The sequence below is a fragment of the Protopterus annectens genome, chromosome 7.part0, assembly GCF_019279795.1.
Source record: "Protopterus annectens isolate FY-2018-M chromosome 7.part0, PAN1.0, whole genome shotgun sequence".
Lineage (NCBI taxonomy): Eukaryota > Metazoa > Chordata > Ceratodontiformes > Protopteridae > Protopterus > Protopterus annectens.
The window spans coordinates 1,011,831,259-1,011,851,330 of record NC_056739.1 but is presented as its reverse complement, the minus strand read 5'-3'; positions in this window follow the sequence as shown (position 1 = coordinate 1,011,851,330).

Sequence of the window (20,072 nt, the reverse complement as noted above, 5' to 3'; positions counted from 1 at the left end):
GTGTGAAAGGATGTTGACAACTGTATGCAAAGTATCCCATGCAAACACTGCAGGCACAGTATAATCCTGTTGTGTTCACACACAAAGCAGTTGTACAGTAACTACACAACATGACACACAACACACAACCATAAACGGGTGATATTTGTTGAAGTTCACACTCATCCACAAATGTGGTGGGCTGCAGAGTCGAACATATGGAATGCTCACACTGGGCATGCTCACACACTTTGATAAATGAGACATATGTCAGACAACATGCCATGGGAAGGCTGAACTGGGCATGCTCACACACTTAGGCCAAATCTCAGTTTAGCAGTTGGACACACCTGGTATTTTTACGTGTTATTCCAGGAACCAACCACATTACAGCAGTCTGCCCAGTGCACACAGTTAAATGACTACAGAGACATACGTGATATAGTGGATCCCTCCCATATGCAAACATCTTCCACAGATGCACAAGTTGTTCATACAAACAGGGAATGCTATGGCAATAAAGATGTGCAAACAGTCTATCAGCAACAAATAATGTGCATTTGACAATTAAACATATGGGTGTAGAGGTCAACACTAGGCTGTTTGCCCTAGGGAATGACAGCTTAGCCAGAGCGTGCTTGGCATCTGCCTCCCCACAGGATGCACATTCCCCTTTCTAAACACCGATGATGTCAGCACCCTATAAGTACAGCAGGAGAAAAAAAACTTCACAGTAATGCGAGTAGCACGCTCTGCTAATGCATCCGTCACAAGTGTCATAACATAATTAAGTAGGGGTTTGAATCCTGCCAATGCTCAGTGTGTGTGAGTGGTGTTGGCACGTGTGTAAGTCTGTGGGAGAGAAATGTCCCTTTTGGCAACTGGGAAAACACACTACAGGATGCACATTCCCCTTTCTAAACACCGATGATGTCAGCACTCTATAAGTATAGCAGGAGAAGGGAAACCTCCCAGTAATGCGAATAGCGCGCTCTGCTAATGTGTCCGTTTCAAGTGTCATAACATAGTTAGGTAGGGGTTCGAATCCTACAAATGGCAAGTGTGTGTTTGTCTGAGAAGGATTCGTGTGAGGAAAATGTCCCTTTTGGCAACTAGGAGAACAGATTACAGGATGCACATTCCCCTTTCTAAACACCGATGATGTCAGCACTCTATAAGTATAGCAGGAGAAGCAAAACCTCCCAGTAATGCGAATAGCGTGCTCCGCTAATGCGTCTGTTTCAAATGTCATAACATAATTAGATAGGGATTTGAATCCTGCAAGTGTGTGTATTTTTCTGAGGGGGATTCGTGTGTGTGAGAGAAACATCCCTTTTGGCAACTAGGAGAACAGACTACAGGATGCACATTCCCCTTTCTAAACACCAGTGATGTCAGCACTCTATAAGTATAGCAGGAGAAGGAAAACCTTTCAGTAATGCAAATAGCGCACTCCGCTAATGCATCTGTCTCAAGTGTCATAACATAGTTAGGTAGGGGTTTGAATCCTGTAAATGGCAAGTGTGTGTGTGTGGCTGAGGGGTGTTAGTGTGTGTGCAATTGTGTGTGAGGGAAATGTCCCTTTTGGCAACTAGGTGAACAGACTACAGGATGCACATTTCCCTTTCTAAACACTGATGATGTCAGCACCCTATAAGTACAGCAAGAGAAGGAAACCCTCCCAGTAATGTGAATAGCACACTCTGCTAATGTGTCCATCTTGAGTGTCCTAACATAGTCAGATAGGGGTTTGAATCCTGCAAATGGCAAGTGTGTGCTTTTGGCTGAGGGGGGGTTAGTGTGTGTGAGGGAAATGTCCCTTTTGGCAACTTGGTGAACAGACTACAGGATGCACATTTCCCTTTCTAAACACTGTTCAGCTGAAGGCCATGGCTCTGGCACAAGTTGTCTGTTTCTATGATGCCCCTTTGGAAGATGCTTGTGTTGGCTGGAGAGTCGATTATGGTGACCAGTTCGCAGTCATCTGCATATTTGGTCAGCCACAGTCCGTCCGTGTTGGCCTGTACCTCCAATAAATATATACCAAACAAGAGAGGTCCCAGGACTGAGCCTTGTGGGACACAACTCGTAACTGGTTTGGAGTCTGGCATGGCTCCAACAATTCTAACAATGTGGGTTCTGTCCTTGAGCCACTGTGCAATCCATCTAGTGACATAGGGGCTTATATTTAAGCTGGTGAGCTTCTCTAGAATGCCCAAGTGGGTATTGTTGTGAAGGCTTTGCGAGGTCCAGGTAGGCTGTGTGAACCACCTTCCCCTCGTCAATGGCCTTGGTGACTGTTTCAAAGAAATCAACCATGTTAAACCTGGTGGTGCTGGTGTGCTCTCAGTAGCCCTGAACCAGGCATCTGTTACTGCACAGATATCGATGTTCTCCATGCCAAGGAGAGTTTCGGGTGCATGCATCTGGAGGTTTAGACTTCTGGCGTTGGGTAGCATTACTCTTAGTTTCTTATCCCTTGTGATACCTATGAAGGTGGGTTTGTCATTTGAGCCTTGCCTAACATAGGCACTATGGGGTAGCAAGAGCCTTTGCCAATATCTGAAAGCCCAGGGGTGACAGGTGCAGGCCGTCCCTAGTGAAGCAGGTAGTTCAACAGAAGATGAATATGTGAAGGTGTAGTGCCTGTGATTAGTTAGCAGTAGCATATATGACTGCTCACGTGGACACATGCCAGGTAAGTCATATGCACTGTGTCACAGGCAATGTACATGTGAACAGGACAAACAGTGACATCCTGTCAAGTGGGACATGGACATACATATAGTAAGCTATGCAGATGGCACTAGGAGTCCACAGAAGCTCTATAACTATGCATTGCAGGTGTGATCAATATTCCAGGGTAATTGCAAGCAAACATGCATGCAAACAAAGCTGCAGTAAACAGGGCTGCATGTAGTCCATTGTATAACAAACAAGCTGTACCACTTCCAGTAGGTAACACTGCAAATATGCAGGCACTATGCACATGTACATGGAAATACACGGGTCAGATGGCTAGGGTCCAGTCTCAGCGCACACAAGTGTACAGACCATGTACTGTCAGGATGTACAATAACTGGATGGAAACCCATGTGCTCATACCTGCAGTAATACACATGTCAAATAACAGACACTGAGCCTTCACTCAGTGGTTCCATACTTAGTAGGATGTATGCTACCTGGCCTGCCACCACAGTATCCCTGACATATATGGGGACTCTCCCTCCTGTGACAATTAGTTTTGTGTGTTGGGGCTGTCTAGCATGGTATGAGATGTGAGCATGCAGTGCTAGGGTGCTCCTGTGTGTCCTGTACCAGTCGTGTAGTACTGCACACATATCAACATCCTCAAACATCTGCATTGCAGAGTCCAGTGTGGGCAACATGCCACTTGCAATTTACATGTCCATCATTGCGTATTACTACATTTATTACCTTATCCCCTGTGCTACCTATGTATGTAGCCTTCTGTTGACATCATTACCACCAATATGCCAACATGTGCAGATGATACACTATGGTACTTATGGTAGACAACAGTACATGACAATCACACACTTACTGCATCAGGCATGCTGTGATATACCCACAATTAATTCAGCACACAGTACTGTTAACAACATGATACTATTACTACACATCTATGTGGTCACCCTGTGCATCAGCAACATGTTAACCTGTACCTGCACAGTTGTTACAGATTGCAGAAGGTGGCACAGTTTCATCATATGCACAGGGTGTGAACTTGGTATGCCTGAGTCAGCCACCGATACCACCGATTGACATGTATGTGTATGTGTGTTGGTGAGGGACAGCAGTAGAAGGTGTTGATGCAGTGTGTGCATGTATGCGGTAGCCCTAGGTGTTGTCAATTTGCATGTGTGTATGGATGCACACAGTTCCACCTCATGGCTGCCATATACTGGTGTTTGTGGACAACCACAGACTGTACCTGCCAGGTCATACAGATCAGTGTCTCTGGCCACGGACACAGTACCTGTGCCTTGCAGGGGTGCTACGGACCGTATCCGGTACCAACCCAGACTGGTTACTGTCATCAGAAGCAGGTGTTCATTGACTGGACACAGATCCCTGTGGGGCCTGACCAGAGCCACGTGCACGTGGTCTCCTGGGGCGGTCTGATGACAGCACAGACCCAGCATTGCTGGGGCTGCTGCTGACACTACGGGGGCGGCCGCAGCCCTGTTGTCATCCGCGACGACTGCCAGCTGCTGCTGTTGCTGGCATACAGCCACGTCAATGCCTCAACCGCCCACCATCGCCCTGGCTCATGGACATGTAGTTGTGGAACCGGTCTAATATGTCCCCACGACGTCTGTCTATGACATCGGTGAAATCACGGATGGCAGCCGCAATGTCACGCATACTGTCAGTCATGGCTGTGTGACATGCTGTCAGCTCCCTCAGACCATGTCTGGTGTACCGTTCCATACGTGACTGTGCCTGCATGACAGCCCGAAACATAGTTGAGGTTGTAAGACCTCTGTGGGCACGTCTGACAGGGGCAGTACGCCCACGGATGCTCCCACGAGAACCCCTGGACATCTGTCTGTGTGGTACCATCTCTGGGCCATGCCCATGGCTGCTGTGTGGGGAGGCATGTGCCACAGATACCACATTACCCTGGTCAATGCCCACTGTATGCTGTCCATCACCTAGGGACATTGGTGACAAAGGGTGCATTGGCAGGATAACTGTGCGCATTGATGGGGTCGACAGCTGTGTACTGTCAATCGGCTGACCAATGGCAGACCCTGGCATACCTTCCTGTGCCATTACACAGATGTCATCATTATAAGTACCCACAGCACATGATTCAGGTTCCCTGCTACATGACACCAGAGCAGCACCAGAACCTGTGGGAGGGAAACAGGAAACACAGTTTATAATGTCTACACATTACCAGTGATGCACACATGCACACATGCACACATGCACACATGCACAGGTGCACACATGCACAAGTGCACACATGCACAGGTGCACACATGCACACATGCACAGGTGCACACATGTACATATGCACACATGCACACATGCACACATGCACAGGTGCACACATGTACACATGCACACATGCACACATGCACAGGTGCACAGGTGCACCCATGTACACATGCACACATGCACACATGCACACATGCGCAGGTGCACACATGCACACATGCACAGGTGCACACATGTACACATGCACACATGCACACATGCACAGGTGCACAGGTGCACACATGTACACATGCACACATGCACACATGCACACATGCACAGGTGCACACATGCACACATGCACACATGCACAGGTGCACACATGCACACATGCACACATGCACAGGTGCACAGGTGCACACATGTACACATGCACACATGCAAACATGCACAGGTGCACACATGCACACATGCACACATGCACACGTGCACACATGCACATGTGCACACATGCACACATGCACATGTGCACACGTGCACAGGTGCACACATGCACATATGCACAGGTGCACACATGTACACATGCACACATGCACACATGCACAGGTGCACACATGTACACATGCACACATGCACACATGCACAGGTGCACACATGCACACATGCACACATGCACACGTGCACCCATGCACAGGTGCACACATGCACAGGTGCACACATGCACACATGCACACGTGCACACATGCACACATGCACACATGTACACATGCACACAGTTTCACACAATTGTACAGTACTCAGTATGCATGATATCAACACACAGACACACCTACATGCATACAAAGAGCACTACTAAGTGAGCCAAATAGTACTATTACTATCAAGACTATTACAGGAATTGTTAATACACACTCACCAGCATGGATAGGCTGCATTGCTGTTATACCAGAGGGACCTGCAGACGTGAAGAAACTAATGTCAGTGGGCACAACTGTGCCATTGTTACTGAGTATGATACAGGTCAGTAGTACAACAGTTGCCTTTCACAGGTCAGCTGCTAATATTGAGGATATCACACTTGCACATTAAATACTATGGTGACAGCTACAAACCAAGGACACACCTCACACATGCATTAACTACCAGTGTACACAACAGTCAACTATACATATGGCATATTACCTGCACATTCACTGTCTTGCTGCTGCATGGCTCCAGCCTCCATCATAATACATGTCTGCTGCTGTTGTTGTTGCTGGCGGACTGGAGCCACTACACTCATGAGTAGTCCCTCCAGTCTAGTGAGTGGGGGATGTGTAGCCACCCCACCACCTGTGGCGACCTGTTGCCTGTGGATATCTGCACGCTGACGGACATGTCTGATTAAATCACTGCAGTGATGTCGTACCTGCTCATATGTCCTATTATGCGTGCCTATGTCATTTACCCGACGGACAAGGTCTTGCCACAGTGCAGCCCTCTCCTGCTGATTCTGGCTGGTGCGGGAAAAGAGTATTGCATAATCCCGCACCAGGCTCTGGTGTATCTCCTCATCCTCAGCTGTGGAGTAAGTGGGATTCCGCGGGTGGGCCATGTACCTGAGAAAGAAAATAACCTGATATCAGCAATATATGTCAGAAGAATTTGGCACACATACTACACATGCTACTCGACTGTTATGATACAACATATCTCACATATATAGCATCTGTCTGTCTATTGGTGGATACACATGTAAATGGCCAGGTATCAGTGCTCAGCCAGCAACTGTGCAACAGTACCTGGCACACTCCATACGACATACTACCAAACCCCAGCAGTCAGAACACTGATTCGGGTCAAGAGCACCTCCTCACTCTGGGGGTTTGTATCTAGGTACTGTATGGCCTACATCATTAACTACTGTGAGCTGACCACACACTGATTGCCCTGGATATACATATCCCACCTCCACCACCAGCACAAACGACTATAGTGAATAACATTACAGATGCAAACTTTACACTTTGTAACAGTGACATGGTATCCTTTCAGCCCACTGGGCCAGTGGCAGATACAACCCACAATGCTGACCCCTACACAATTGCTTTCTACAGACATCTCCGAGAATGCATGGATCATGCAATCCCATATATGACCAAGACACTCTCCACAAAGGGACAGCATCCTCTCTGGTGGACCCCAGCCATAGACAGATTGTATTACAGAAGATGGAAGCTACTGCAAGACAGAGCATAATTCCATAAAGGGAGGGCATGTCTGAGCAGCACTAGTAAGGATCTATTTTCCATCATACAAACATCCATGGGCAACTTTGAGAGGGAAATCAAGAGGGACACTACAGATAACCAGAAGGCCTTCTTCAGTTATGTTAGAAACCTGGTCAGGATCCATCCTCTATGCCCATAGTTAGTACACAACAACAAATATGTCATTGACACCACAGATATTGACAACATTGTGGCAGACAGGTTCAGTGCAGGTGTCACCCCGCCCTCTCCCCCAAAATAAGTCATAGTTATCCCAGCTGACTGTAACCTCCCTGTCATCACAGATGTCCAGGTGAGAGCCACCCTCAGGACAGCAGAATACACAACATGAATGGGACCTGATGGTATCCCCAGTTGCATGCTACATAAACTCTGACAGGAGCTAAACACACATATAGAAGTGCTATGTAACACTAGCCTGACTACAGGATATGTACCTGTACACTGGCCCTCAGCAGCAGTGGTTCCACTCCATGAAGGAGGCACCTCAACATACCAATACAATACAACACAATAACATTACATTACAATACAATACTATACAATATGCTATTGCCCCTGGGACTACAGCAGCGCACTGTTCTGCTACCCTGACCATTGTGACACATGTGGTGTGATAGTACCTGCTGCTGTCACACAGTTACACAGGGTGACTCATATGGCATATTACCTATCTGACTAACATTCAGCAGGGGTATGTGTGACATGTACTCATGGGGAGTCTTGCTTCTTAACACTGTGTGGTTTTATTGCAGGGTATGTCTTATCTGTGGGTAGGAACTTTTACCTCCACATGTGCACTCTATTGCAGTGGCACAGATGACACACAGCAGTCATTTAGGTTGTGGATGGTGTAAGGTGTTACTATGGTTGTTGGACATCTGTCATGGGTGTGACTTACATATGTAAATCCGGGAGTGGTAACCTCTATGTGGGTAGTATATGTGTACTCTGTAGTGTTGTCAGTCACTGTCCATTGATAATGTGTTTGAGTGCATTGTCACAGTGTTGTACATGTCACTGTGTCCTTCTCCATATTTGTAGCTGTCATGTGAGGTCCATACCATGGCATCCATTATGTGGTGTGGAGGGGTACACCGACCTACATGTCCATAGCTGACACACCATGTTCGCTGACACATACCATGTGCAGGTATTCCAGGGAAAGTGTGCCACTGTGAATATCATTGGGGCCACTATTGTACTCATTTATGACCCTGTTCACCCCTGACACATGCAGTGGTGCGCAGCCAATCACATATCTGGTGGTTACTGGTGTAGGTGATTTGAAATGTGGTATGGTACTCCGGTTTTGACACTGGTGCCTTTGTCACCAGGCACCTGTTGCAATACATCTGTACACATGTGGCTCACTCAGAATTTATATACATCTCTCTCTCTCTCTCTCTCTCTCTCTCTATATATATATATATATATATATATATATATATATATATATATATGTATATAGATATATCTATATGTATATATATATATGTCTGTATACATATACACATATATATATATTGATGTACATATATTGCTATAGATGTGGAGGAGGGGGACACAGAGGGGGTAAGAGTGACAGAGGGGGTGGGACATGGTGTGTTGAAGGTCGTCATATACAGTCATACTTGTAGATAGTCAGATCAGTCTGTCTATGTATATGTATCTACATATATCTATATCTGTATGTGTGCATTACATATATATGTTTGTACAATATTCTATCTACATCTGTCTATGTATTCCTACATCTCTCTCTATGTATGTATACATATAATGCATATATATATATATATATATATATATATATATATATATATATATATATATATATATATATATATATATATATATATAAATATATACACATACATATGTTGACATACATACGTATCCATATGATAGACAGGTATATCAACATGTTTGTCTACCATACTGTATACACACACTAACATACTGCTAAACATACATAACTGTGAAACCTACTTTGTACATGGCACTACAACCTACAATCAACCAACATTGATATGTGCATATAGATGCTCTCACATACAAATGTATGTACAGCCTTCACTGATAGTTGCTGTATGTCCCCTGCCCTTTACACATCTTCATATACATATGGATACAGACCAATGACACATATGGAGGGTTCACAGTATGTAGACCTTTATAGTATTACTTTACATTACCTGTGTTTGTCACAGCTGCTTGTGTTGCTGTCTGGTTCTCTGTCCTGCTGCTCCACTTCCCAGTTGTCAGCTTTCAGGTGGCTGTTGCTGAACAATTTGTTTGTGTCTGCTTAATTGCAATTTTCTCTGTCTCTGTCTGTCTGTCTGTCTCTCTCTCTCTCTCTGTCTGTCTGTCTGTCTCTCACGTCCTTCTCAGGGTGCAATGAAAGTATTGCATGTGTGGACTGGGAGTACAGCATACTTTTGTAGGTATCTGCATATGCCCATGTGATGGCCTCTGCACCAATTGTTAGCCAGCATTTGATAATTGCATGCAGCCAGTTGTGTACTGATTGCAGTTCTCACTGTGATTTCAGAACAGTGCTATAAAAAGGTATGTGAGATAGGCGTAGCCCTTTCAGATTTTAAGGGCAGGGACCATGCTGTTATGCTGTGGACAATGTTCTGTGAGTGTAAAGGTTGGTATCTCTCTCATATTTCCAGGTGTGTTGTAGATTAACATTCCTCCATTCATTTCTCCAGTTTCCTGTACTAACTGTGTATGTACACTGACACCTACAACTACTACTACTGTTAATGTGTGTGTGTGTGTGCTTTCCTTTCACTTTTGCTTGCACTTTGTTGCTAAGGCTTCAATATTTGCCCTTTACAGTCACTACTTGTATGCCTGCTAGGTGTCCTGACTGTAGTGTGCTGCTGTAGCTTTCCTATTTTCCATGTACATTCACACCTTGGAATGCTTGCTATATCTGCTAGGGTGTTACAGCATGCAGTGTGGTCTGGCCATGGTGTGGGCCTTGACATCTATTAGGGTATTTGAGTATGCTGCTGAGCAGGCCCCAGAGACTTTCAGGTTCATCTGTTATCTGCCTCATGGAATGGTACATATCAGTGGGGTACACCCATTAAAATGTCTGGTATGCTGCAGTTGTGACTGTGGGTTAGCATGAGCATATGTATTACTACACTTTTTCTGCCATGCAAGTGGTGAATACTTTCAGGACTCCATAGTTATCATTGCATGTGTTACACCTTTCTGCCTACTGTTTGTACATTTCACATGGAGTCTGTGGGGCATCCCTGTAAGTCATTCACTGTTGCTATGTCTAGGCTCTTAACTATTCAAATATGGTGGTGTCAGACCCGTCATGTGTACAGATATTTGCAGGTTGTCCACATTTCTGCCTCATATTTTGGTCAATATCTCATGCACACCTTTTTCTGGCAAACCACTCTGGGCTCAAGTCAGAATATGGTGACAAACATTCAAGTTTCAGACTTCATATCCTTCCAAACATCCCACAAAATGCAGACTCTGTTACTCTCTGAACTGTCTGCATTTGTTGTAACATTATTTGTAATGTGTCCCTGGTTTTGGGCCTTTGCTCCACATATTTTATTACTTGGTCCAGATGTGTTCCTGTAAGAGGTTGTGGGGTATGGGCAGTGATTATCCTGCTGTGAGTATGTGTGTGGCTTTCAAGGTGCTATAGTGACATTATTACCTACTAGCTACCAACTAGCATGGCTGTTTCTGTTCACATACTACTATTATGGAAATCCACTAGTTTTGATAGAATTCTAAATGGCATGCTTTGTGTACTACACATCTATATTCCCTTTACATTCATTCCTACTATTACATGATATATTTATTTTAGCACAATGTTCTTCTGTAAGAGTCATGGCTTAGTAGTAAGTCATGCACACTACTGTTTCCAAGGTCCTGGGTTCGGAACTGCCAGTGGGATTTTATTTTGCTTCTGAACTGACTACAAGACCTGTCAATCAAAGTGACTAAGGCACTTTTAAGCAGTTGTAACCGGGTTAGCGCTGGTTTGCGTGGAGCTCACGCATGCGCACTGGCGTTTAGCTCACGCACACATTACATGCTTACAACCGCTTAAATGTACTTACTCTTGCGCACACCCGCGCTATTTTCTTTGAAAGAAAAGAAAATGGGGAGACAGGAAAATGGTGAAAAAGGGGTCACAAAGAAGGTAATACAGTAGGGAAACAAGCTTGGGATGTGCAGGAGGGATGTAGGTAAGGCCCATAGCTGCCCATTTCTTCATCAGCAACAGCATATGTATGGAATTTGGTGTGACATTTGAAACCTTCCACCCCTGAGAGAGGTGTCAGGACAACAATAATACTTGTTGTACAGCCAATTGTAATTGATAGGTTCCATGTCCAGCAGACATGTGTGCGGAATGGGCAGCTATGTATGGGGCGTAATTTTTTTGTGTGTACAGAGTGCCCTTTTTTTTTTTTTTTTTTTCAGGTGAGAGTGGTATGTCAGGTGAAGGAAGTCGGTACAGCTGGGGAGGTAGGTTGGGTAGGTAAACAGACAAGACAAACAAGATGCATACAGGGGCAGTGTATGACACATGTGGGGGGTTACACAATTGACGGGGACGGAGGTTTGGATATCCAGAGCCCATGAGCCTACAGATGGCAACAGTGGAACTGATATCCCCACCCATAGGCAGTTGCCACTGTTCCTTCACTGCCCAGGACGGGGCTGTGCTGGGGGCTGTGTAGGCGGGGCAACAGGCATGCCTGTTAGTTGCACCACCCATGACTCGAGCTGGCGTAGGGGCTCGAGAACAGAGTCCCGAATCTCCCTACACACCACAGTCCAGACGCTACGGAGGGTGAGTGGTGGTTCTCCTCTGGCCACACTTGCAGAGGGGGGGCGAGCCCCATCCCCTGCAGCGCTTCCACCCGCAGGTGGCACAGGGCCACCGGAGGAGGGTCAGGACTCGGCACTAGTGCCAGGTGCACTCGCCAGCTGAGGTGGGAGAGGTGGGTCCGCTGGAACCCGCCTTCCCTGTCATCCTATGTTTTGCATTATGTCATGACAGTTTGGGTTAGTGACATATAATACCATTCACAATTAGTTGTAACAGCATGCATTAGTATTCCCATTAACCAAACACCCAGATATTCACACCATTGAACAGCGTGCATAACACATGCATAATTTGAACAGAAATACACAGTCCAACAACATGCAGGGGTAATTGATGGCAACAGGCCATCAGGTGTGGATGTATGAACAGGGCAGATGCATCAACGGACATGCAAATATATATGACCCAACAGGACAAACGTCCAGGGTGTTAATTGTGATTGCACATACCATTTTCACGTGGAATGGGTTATATGTGGTTATAGGGTGGGGTAAAGAAAGTAATATTAACACCTTCGAATAACAATACATATGCTGTACATTTCTAATAGCTACAGTTATATACACCCTACTGTTCTAACTACAGTTTCCTATATGATAACTATTTCAACTTGGTGATAGGACTGTTACTGCAACATCAATATACATTTTATGGTTCTTCATACACATTCATATCTAGCTTTGTTCAGCTACATCATCCTGCTACATTTGCTTTATATAGCTGTAGACAAGTGTGGATGTTTGGTATATCAGACAATCATCCTATCTGCATATTGCAGACTGAGAGCAACATATCCAGATTTTGGGACACACATTCCAGATGCAGCAACACTTTGAACAGATTTCGCTGTTTGGTTGAATCTCACATGCATTTCATTCTGTCTTGACTGCAGTATACTTTATTCAGGGGTTATTACTACTGTATTGCTGGATTCATGACACATTCTCACACTCTCTCACTTGCTTTCATTTTACTATTCCGGATGGTACTTACTTCTAGGCTTTATTGACATGTTTTACCTGTAGTTATTACAATCCTTTCCAGCAGTCTCACTTCTGTCATGTTTCAGTTTTTCCACAGGGATATATTTCACACATGTGATTTCATCATCTTCTGCAGCTATACTTTTCAGCCTGCTGCGGGTTGTGTACTATTTTCTTACAGGTAGGGCATTTTTATTTCAGAATATATGTCAGACAGTTTCATTTTTCGGTTTAACTTACAGGCTGAAACACACTTTTGTAATCAAGCAATACTTGCATACACTTTCACACTGTTACTTGCAGATTTTATTCCTTACTGACTACACTGCACTCTTTTGCTGACTGTCATACTTTTATATTTCTTTACCGTTACTGGTAGTGGATTACTGACCTGCCTGGTGGCGCAACCGCACCAGCCTATCGCCATAGGCTCTGCAGTTCGCAGAACGGACACCTGCAGCTGTAATATAAATGAAGTAATATTGGAATACACATCTGCATAATATCAGCTAGTTTAATTTCTTACATACATAATTAAATGTTACTTAGTAGTGAGGCGTTGGATGCTTGCCGGGCCTCCTGGATCCAAAGGTTCAGTTGGTCCTGCTTGCGTCTCTTCAGGTCCGCATGGTGGTGACGGACCTGCTCACCAGTCCTTGGAATCCCTGTGGCACTGGTGAGATCATGAGCCAACCGGTCCCACGCCTCGGCCCTGTATGCTCCCCAGAGTACCTGGCCCTGCATGAGTTGGGCCTCATGATTATGGACTAGGAGCCAGACCATGTACCTGGACTCCTCAACACCCCACCTCTGTGCTCGAAAGCAACTACCCATGCCTACTCCTGTCATTCTGCCTGCAGGTCAGTTCTACAATCGTTTATGCTGTGTATTCCCGCCTATGGGGCTTATATAGTCTGTTTTTCCCGCACATATCTGTGATTGGCCATTTTGGAATTGTATCAACTTCAGTAAACCTGCATTGTCATGTTCCAGTTTGTATTCATTCCTATATATTAGCTATTATTGCATTTTTAGGTGCTGCTGTCATGGCTTAGTGGTTTGGTACCTTGACTATGGTGTATAGTATCCTGGGTTCAAACCTGGCCACTGCTTTTTATTTTTCATGACTGTCAAGACATGCTGAGGGGTGTGTCTGTGTAAAGGCAGTTTTGATACGGCTTGCTCAACGTTGCCCGTCGGTTAGCTTGTTTGCACGATGCGCAGCTCCGCGCAAACAGGGTATGCTGCTTTAAGCCTCATTTGGCTATCGGCACGCATATTACGCTCAGCTCAGTTAGGGGCACATAGATTTAGCGTGTTAGACCACTGCTCAGCTACGGGCACTCATTTTGCCCCAGTTAAACCACTGCTAATCTATGAGCAGATGCACTCACTCTGTTAAACTGTAGCTCAGCTATGAGCACATCTGACATTTTTTATTCTTTTGTTACCTCACATGTCTTCAATATAAATGGGCTATTTCATTACATTTTACATAAATTGTGGTTTTATGTGTACATATTTGTCAGGGACTTGTTTCCTGCTTATTTTGAAAAAAAAAATGGTGTTGTGGGGGCTCGAACCATGAATGGCTGTTCTTCAGCCAACATCTCTACCGCTATGCTATTGCTTCTTGGCTTATTTTGCATATTTAGTTCTTAAATGCTTTCCCACTGACTGCTAACTATAGCTGCGCTATGGGCACGCCCATGCAAACGAGCGCACTCACGGTTAAACATCTTTACAATTTAAAAAAAATATATAACATGTTCATTTATATATTTTATGTTCATAGTCTGTGGGGGCATGTGTTGTGTTTTGTTTATTCACATTTCCGTGGACTCTGTTGTGGGTGTTTACTTTGGGCACTTTTACACTTCTGGGGGCGTGTCCGCTTGCAGGGCTCGGCCTACGGACACGCCCCCTACTGTCTTACACGGACCGTGTTAGACTTAGGTGTGATTCAGCATGCTCTCATGAATATGCAAAGCATGCTGACATCACTCCGTTTAACTGCAGCCTCCGTGCAAGAGTTATAACTCTTACACGGAGGCTTTGTGAATCCTTGCCAATGGGTATCCTAGTAGTAATGCATATCACAACAGGTTAGCTGTATTGGACAGTTATTGAAATCCTAGTCCATTGTATCCATTATATTCCAAAACATTTTCATAAATGGTCATTAAGTCCAGGGGGAAAAAGAGCCCCTAGATGAATGATCCAATATTTTTCTTTATGGTTAAGGATACTGTGCCAACCTTGTAAACTGCTCCGGTCACCAGTAATTTTGTCGATGACTGAAAACATAAATTTAGCATTTGAATGTTTGATTGTATGTCTGTACAGTGCATTAGTGTCCTTTTTGTTCCTGATATCACTCCTATGTTCACCAATCCTAATTCTTAGTGAGCGTGATATTTGTCCAACATAAAATGCAGAGCATTGACATGTGGCCAGATATATTACCCAAGTGCTAGAGCAGTTACCGAAGATCCTTAGATCATATACCTTGCTAGTATTAGCACTGGTGAATTGTTTCAACTTATTCACTTGATTACAGGAAATACAATGGCCACAGGGAAATGTGCCCAGGAGTGAGTCACCAGATAGTGTTAACTGTTTGAATTTAGCCCCTCCACTTTCCTTATGTTTTTAATGTGAGAAGAGAGCACCCAATGTTCTACCTCTCCTATATGAAAACTGACATTTGGGACCTAATATTTCCCTGAGATGATTGTTGGCTAGTAAGATGTTCCAGTTATCATCCAGAATATTTCTTATGATACTGTGGTTTCTACCATATGTAGTGACAAATCTGAGACTGGGTACTTGTGCTGTTTGTGGCGATACCTTATATTGAAGTAATGTGTTTCTATCCTGTTTTTGTGACCAAGTGCTGGTAGAATAGACATCAAAAAAGTTACAGCATGCAAACACAGACACACCCACACACTCAGGGATTCCAGATACAGTAACACACTCTGACACACACACACACAGTTGCCAGTGTTTGGATGAGAACCCCTGCCTATGTGCATATCATCATTATAGTACTACGCAATTACAAGATGCACCACAGAGATTACACATGTACAGGTAGTTGGAATGGCCTAAGATCGAGGACATTGACAGGGATACTACAGTGCAGTGAGTGTATGTGGGGAGGGAGGTCCATCAGTAGGCTATGTAACAACAGGTCACACCCCAGGGTGTACATGTTAACAGGTGGTTAGTATGCCCATCTACGATTGATGATATCAACAGGGATGCTAGACTGCTTTGAGTGGATGGGGGAGGGGCATTAACATTTCACTATGGTAAAATACAGCCTCACTCCAGGAACTGGACAGCCATACACACGGACAGCCACACACACACACACACACACACACACACACACACACACACACACACACACACTGGCATTCACAAAGATATACACCTATGTCACACACATACAGACACTTTACATGTTTGAGGTTTAACCTCCTGCCTATACCTTTCTTTCTACACTTCACTCTGTACTGGTGTCAACAACAGTTTCCAGGCGAGTGATAACATGTGGGATGTATTCCCAACCATACATGACATATAGGGACACACACCCACATGTGCCAGTACTGTGAATCAAACACCTGCCTATCTCATGATAGGTACTACAGCAGTACAGCACCATCACATCCAATACAATGCTTGCTGACTCTTTCCTTTGACAATTGTGCTGAGATATGCACAATATATGTACAGGAGAGGTATTACTGTTACAGGTGTCATGGGGTATGCCTTCGGTGTCACCCTTACACATTCTACATTGTCTGTCTTCCACTTCAATTAACAAAACCTGACCTTAGCAGGTACAAAGGTTATTGAGGACTGGTTGTAATACACCACTGAGCTGTCCTCAGTAATCATTCATCTGCAAAGAAGCCCCACCACTTAGTAGTCATGTCCAAACATCTGTCCATACCTCATGTATGGCTTACTGTACTTAGAGCATGTCACCATATACAGTTGGCAATGTTGAGGCTGTATTGCAACAGCATGATGTACTAAGGCAACAGTCACCTTCAGACATCAGACACTGCACACACATAGAATCTACACAAACAGCAATACATGTACACATATGCGGTCTGCATCAGTACAAGCACTAGCAGGTCAATAGGATACATTCCACACCTTCCCCACGCCATGTGTGAAACATAGCCGAGCATTACACCATAATGGGTGTTGTATTCATGTACTTGTAGGACACCACCACTTTCACCGAGTAGCCAAGTGTACATATATTACAACAGCACATATCAGCGTGACACGCACAGCATTATTCCATGTCATGCTCCTACAAACTGTTACTTGACAGTGTCATGGTGAAGCCAGGGCACTGTAATGGTCAACAGTGAGCACATATTTGCCACACACACCTCGTGTACTGAAAGAGTGCCATCAATGTGCTCTTTTAGAGCTAGGCAGTACACTCATTCAAGTATGTGTGACGTCTTTGGCTTGTAAATATCTCACCCCAGCATGTACTGGCTATTGTGGTACTAAGGCTAATGTCCAGACATCACACTGCATGCATGGCTTGCAATTGTTGACATGGTGTATATGTAGGAACTTTGGCCACACATGGCTGTACATGTCATGAACATATCACCTGTGACTACTCAGGAGCATACAGTGCAGAGCTGGATTTCCCCGAGTCTGTCAATACAGGCCTTGTATAGGTCCTATGGTTCTGTTATGTGGGTATGTTTGTAGGCATTGCATTAGGTGGACATGTCTAAAGACATACATGCCACATGGGGTGTTGTATGATATGATACATGTCATGAATGACCAGTAGAGAGGGGATATTACCTCTGTCAACAAAGATATTGAACCTTATGTACTGTTAGCATGCTATCTGCCATGTGCAGGTGTGTAATGACTGTAGCCACCTGTATGTAGTAAGGTAAATGAAAGCTAGGGTAATGTAATTTATGTTGTATGAGTGTGGGATGTACATATCCAGGGCAGGTACGGTTAGGTCATATCCAACCATGAGGGTGTTATTTGCTGGTGTATAGCAACAGTCAACCGTGTTAATGCTGACAACATCCGAGGGACCCTGGTATGTGTACAACTGAGATGGTTACAAACAGTGGTATTACTGAATTGCATAACACATTATGCAGTTGTGTCTGTACATGGGTACTTTGCACAGTTGATCTAGGCCTAGGTACAGTCCACCAATCGAGGGTTATCTGGTGGTCTACCATACTATGTTATACCACATATGGATGTGTGTTGGTAGTCTGGGAACAAGGTGATGGATGTATATGAGGCTACAACCTAGAATGAAACATTTGCCACTGTCACCTGTACCTGACTCATCTGTGATGTGTTATGTCGGAGTAGTCATCTTTACATGTGAGTAGCCTTTATGAATATGTGTACACCACCATCTGGAATGGTCCATACCACTATTATGGCCCACATGTCTGGATCTGAGCTATATGGTGGTATTGCAATTGTGCACTATAGAGCCTTCAGCCAGGTGTTCCTCACTGCACAGATGTCGGTATTCTCCATTGTAGGCTCTACATTGAGCAAAAGGATTACTAAAGCCATACATCTAGCACGGGTTAGCATAAGCATCCATTGAAATTGTCATGTAGGTGTCAGGGTGTTACTTCTGTGTGTAGGACATTTGCCTTGGAATGCTGCTATATGGGTAAATGCGACCTAGGTATTATCCACACACGTGTAACATGAATGCATTTGCTCTGTGTTGAAGACTTATCGTTCAGTCATGACAGCCCGGAATGACCGACACTGGACAACCTCATAATAACAGCAGGGCATTGTCTCATTGTTTTGGTCTAGCAGTTGCCACCCATACCATGACATCACTGTGCTTGGCATTAATGTGCTTGGTAGCAAATTCCCCATGTAAGGTGACAGACAGCAGCAGAACTTGTGTATACAACCAATGTGAGATATACTTAGGGTAACAGTCCTGCTAATAATGACAACTACTAACATAGCCGGGAGAGGTCATCTTGACATCTGCACCTCAGTACCATTACAGAAGGTGGCTCACACATTATGCTTGCAAATGCCACTGTTCCATGTATAATGCCACTGTCCACAACCTGCTATCAATGTATCCCTTTCAGGGCCGCAAGGTGTGTGACACATGCTGTAGGTAGCACCTGACTGTGTGACCCAGGTAACCTATTGTCTGTCACATCCACTCATGCATGAATGTGTATATGTAACATATATATGGCAGGACTACATGTACATGTATGCATGTGTATCACACAGCACAGACACAGATATATCATTTACAGGCCACATACAGGTATCAGGTAGTAAACCAGTATGATGTGCATATATACTGACAGGTAATATGTACCTAGCTGTAAACCTGTGTGTTTACAATAGGAGTGAATTACAATGTGTTCTGTACATGTAGATGTTTGAGCATGCACACTGTGGCCTTCAGTGATTAGAATCGCAGTGCATCCCAAACAGCCCTGTGCTACTAAGTGTATGAGCATACCCACTGCCACCTTGTGTAATTTGAGTCAGTGCATCCAACAAGCCCTTTGTTACTAAGTGTATGAGCATGCCCAGTATAACCTTGTGTAGTTGTAGTCATAGTGCATCCCAAATGTCCCTGTACTACTAAGCATATGAGCATGCCCACTGTCACCCTGTACAGTGATAGTAGTTGTCCATTCTGCAGATGGCCATACTCCAGTTCAGGTTCCTGTTGTACTACAACTATAACTCTCAGGCCTACCTGCGGATGATGTGTCTTGTTTGTGCATACAGGTTGCAATGGACACCTACTTTAAACACACAGGTCTACAGCTATGTACTTCATGACTGTCAGTCTCCCTGTTGTTGTCCTCAATTATAGAAGGGTAGTCTGACTGCCTTGGAATGTGTAATTTTTGTGGTGCATCTCGTAACTGCATAGTACTATAATAGTAAACTTTAGAT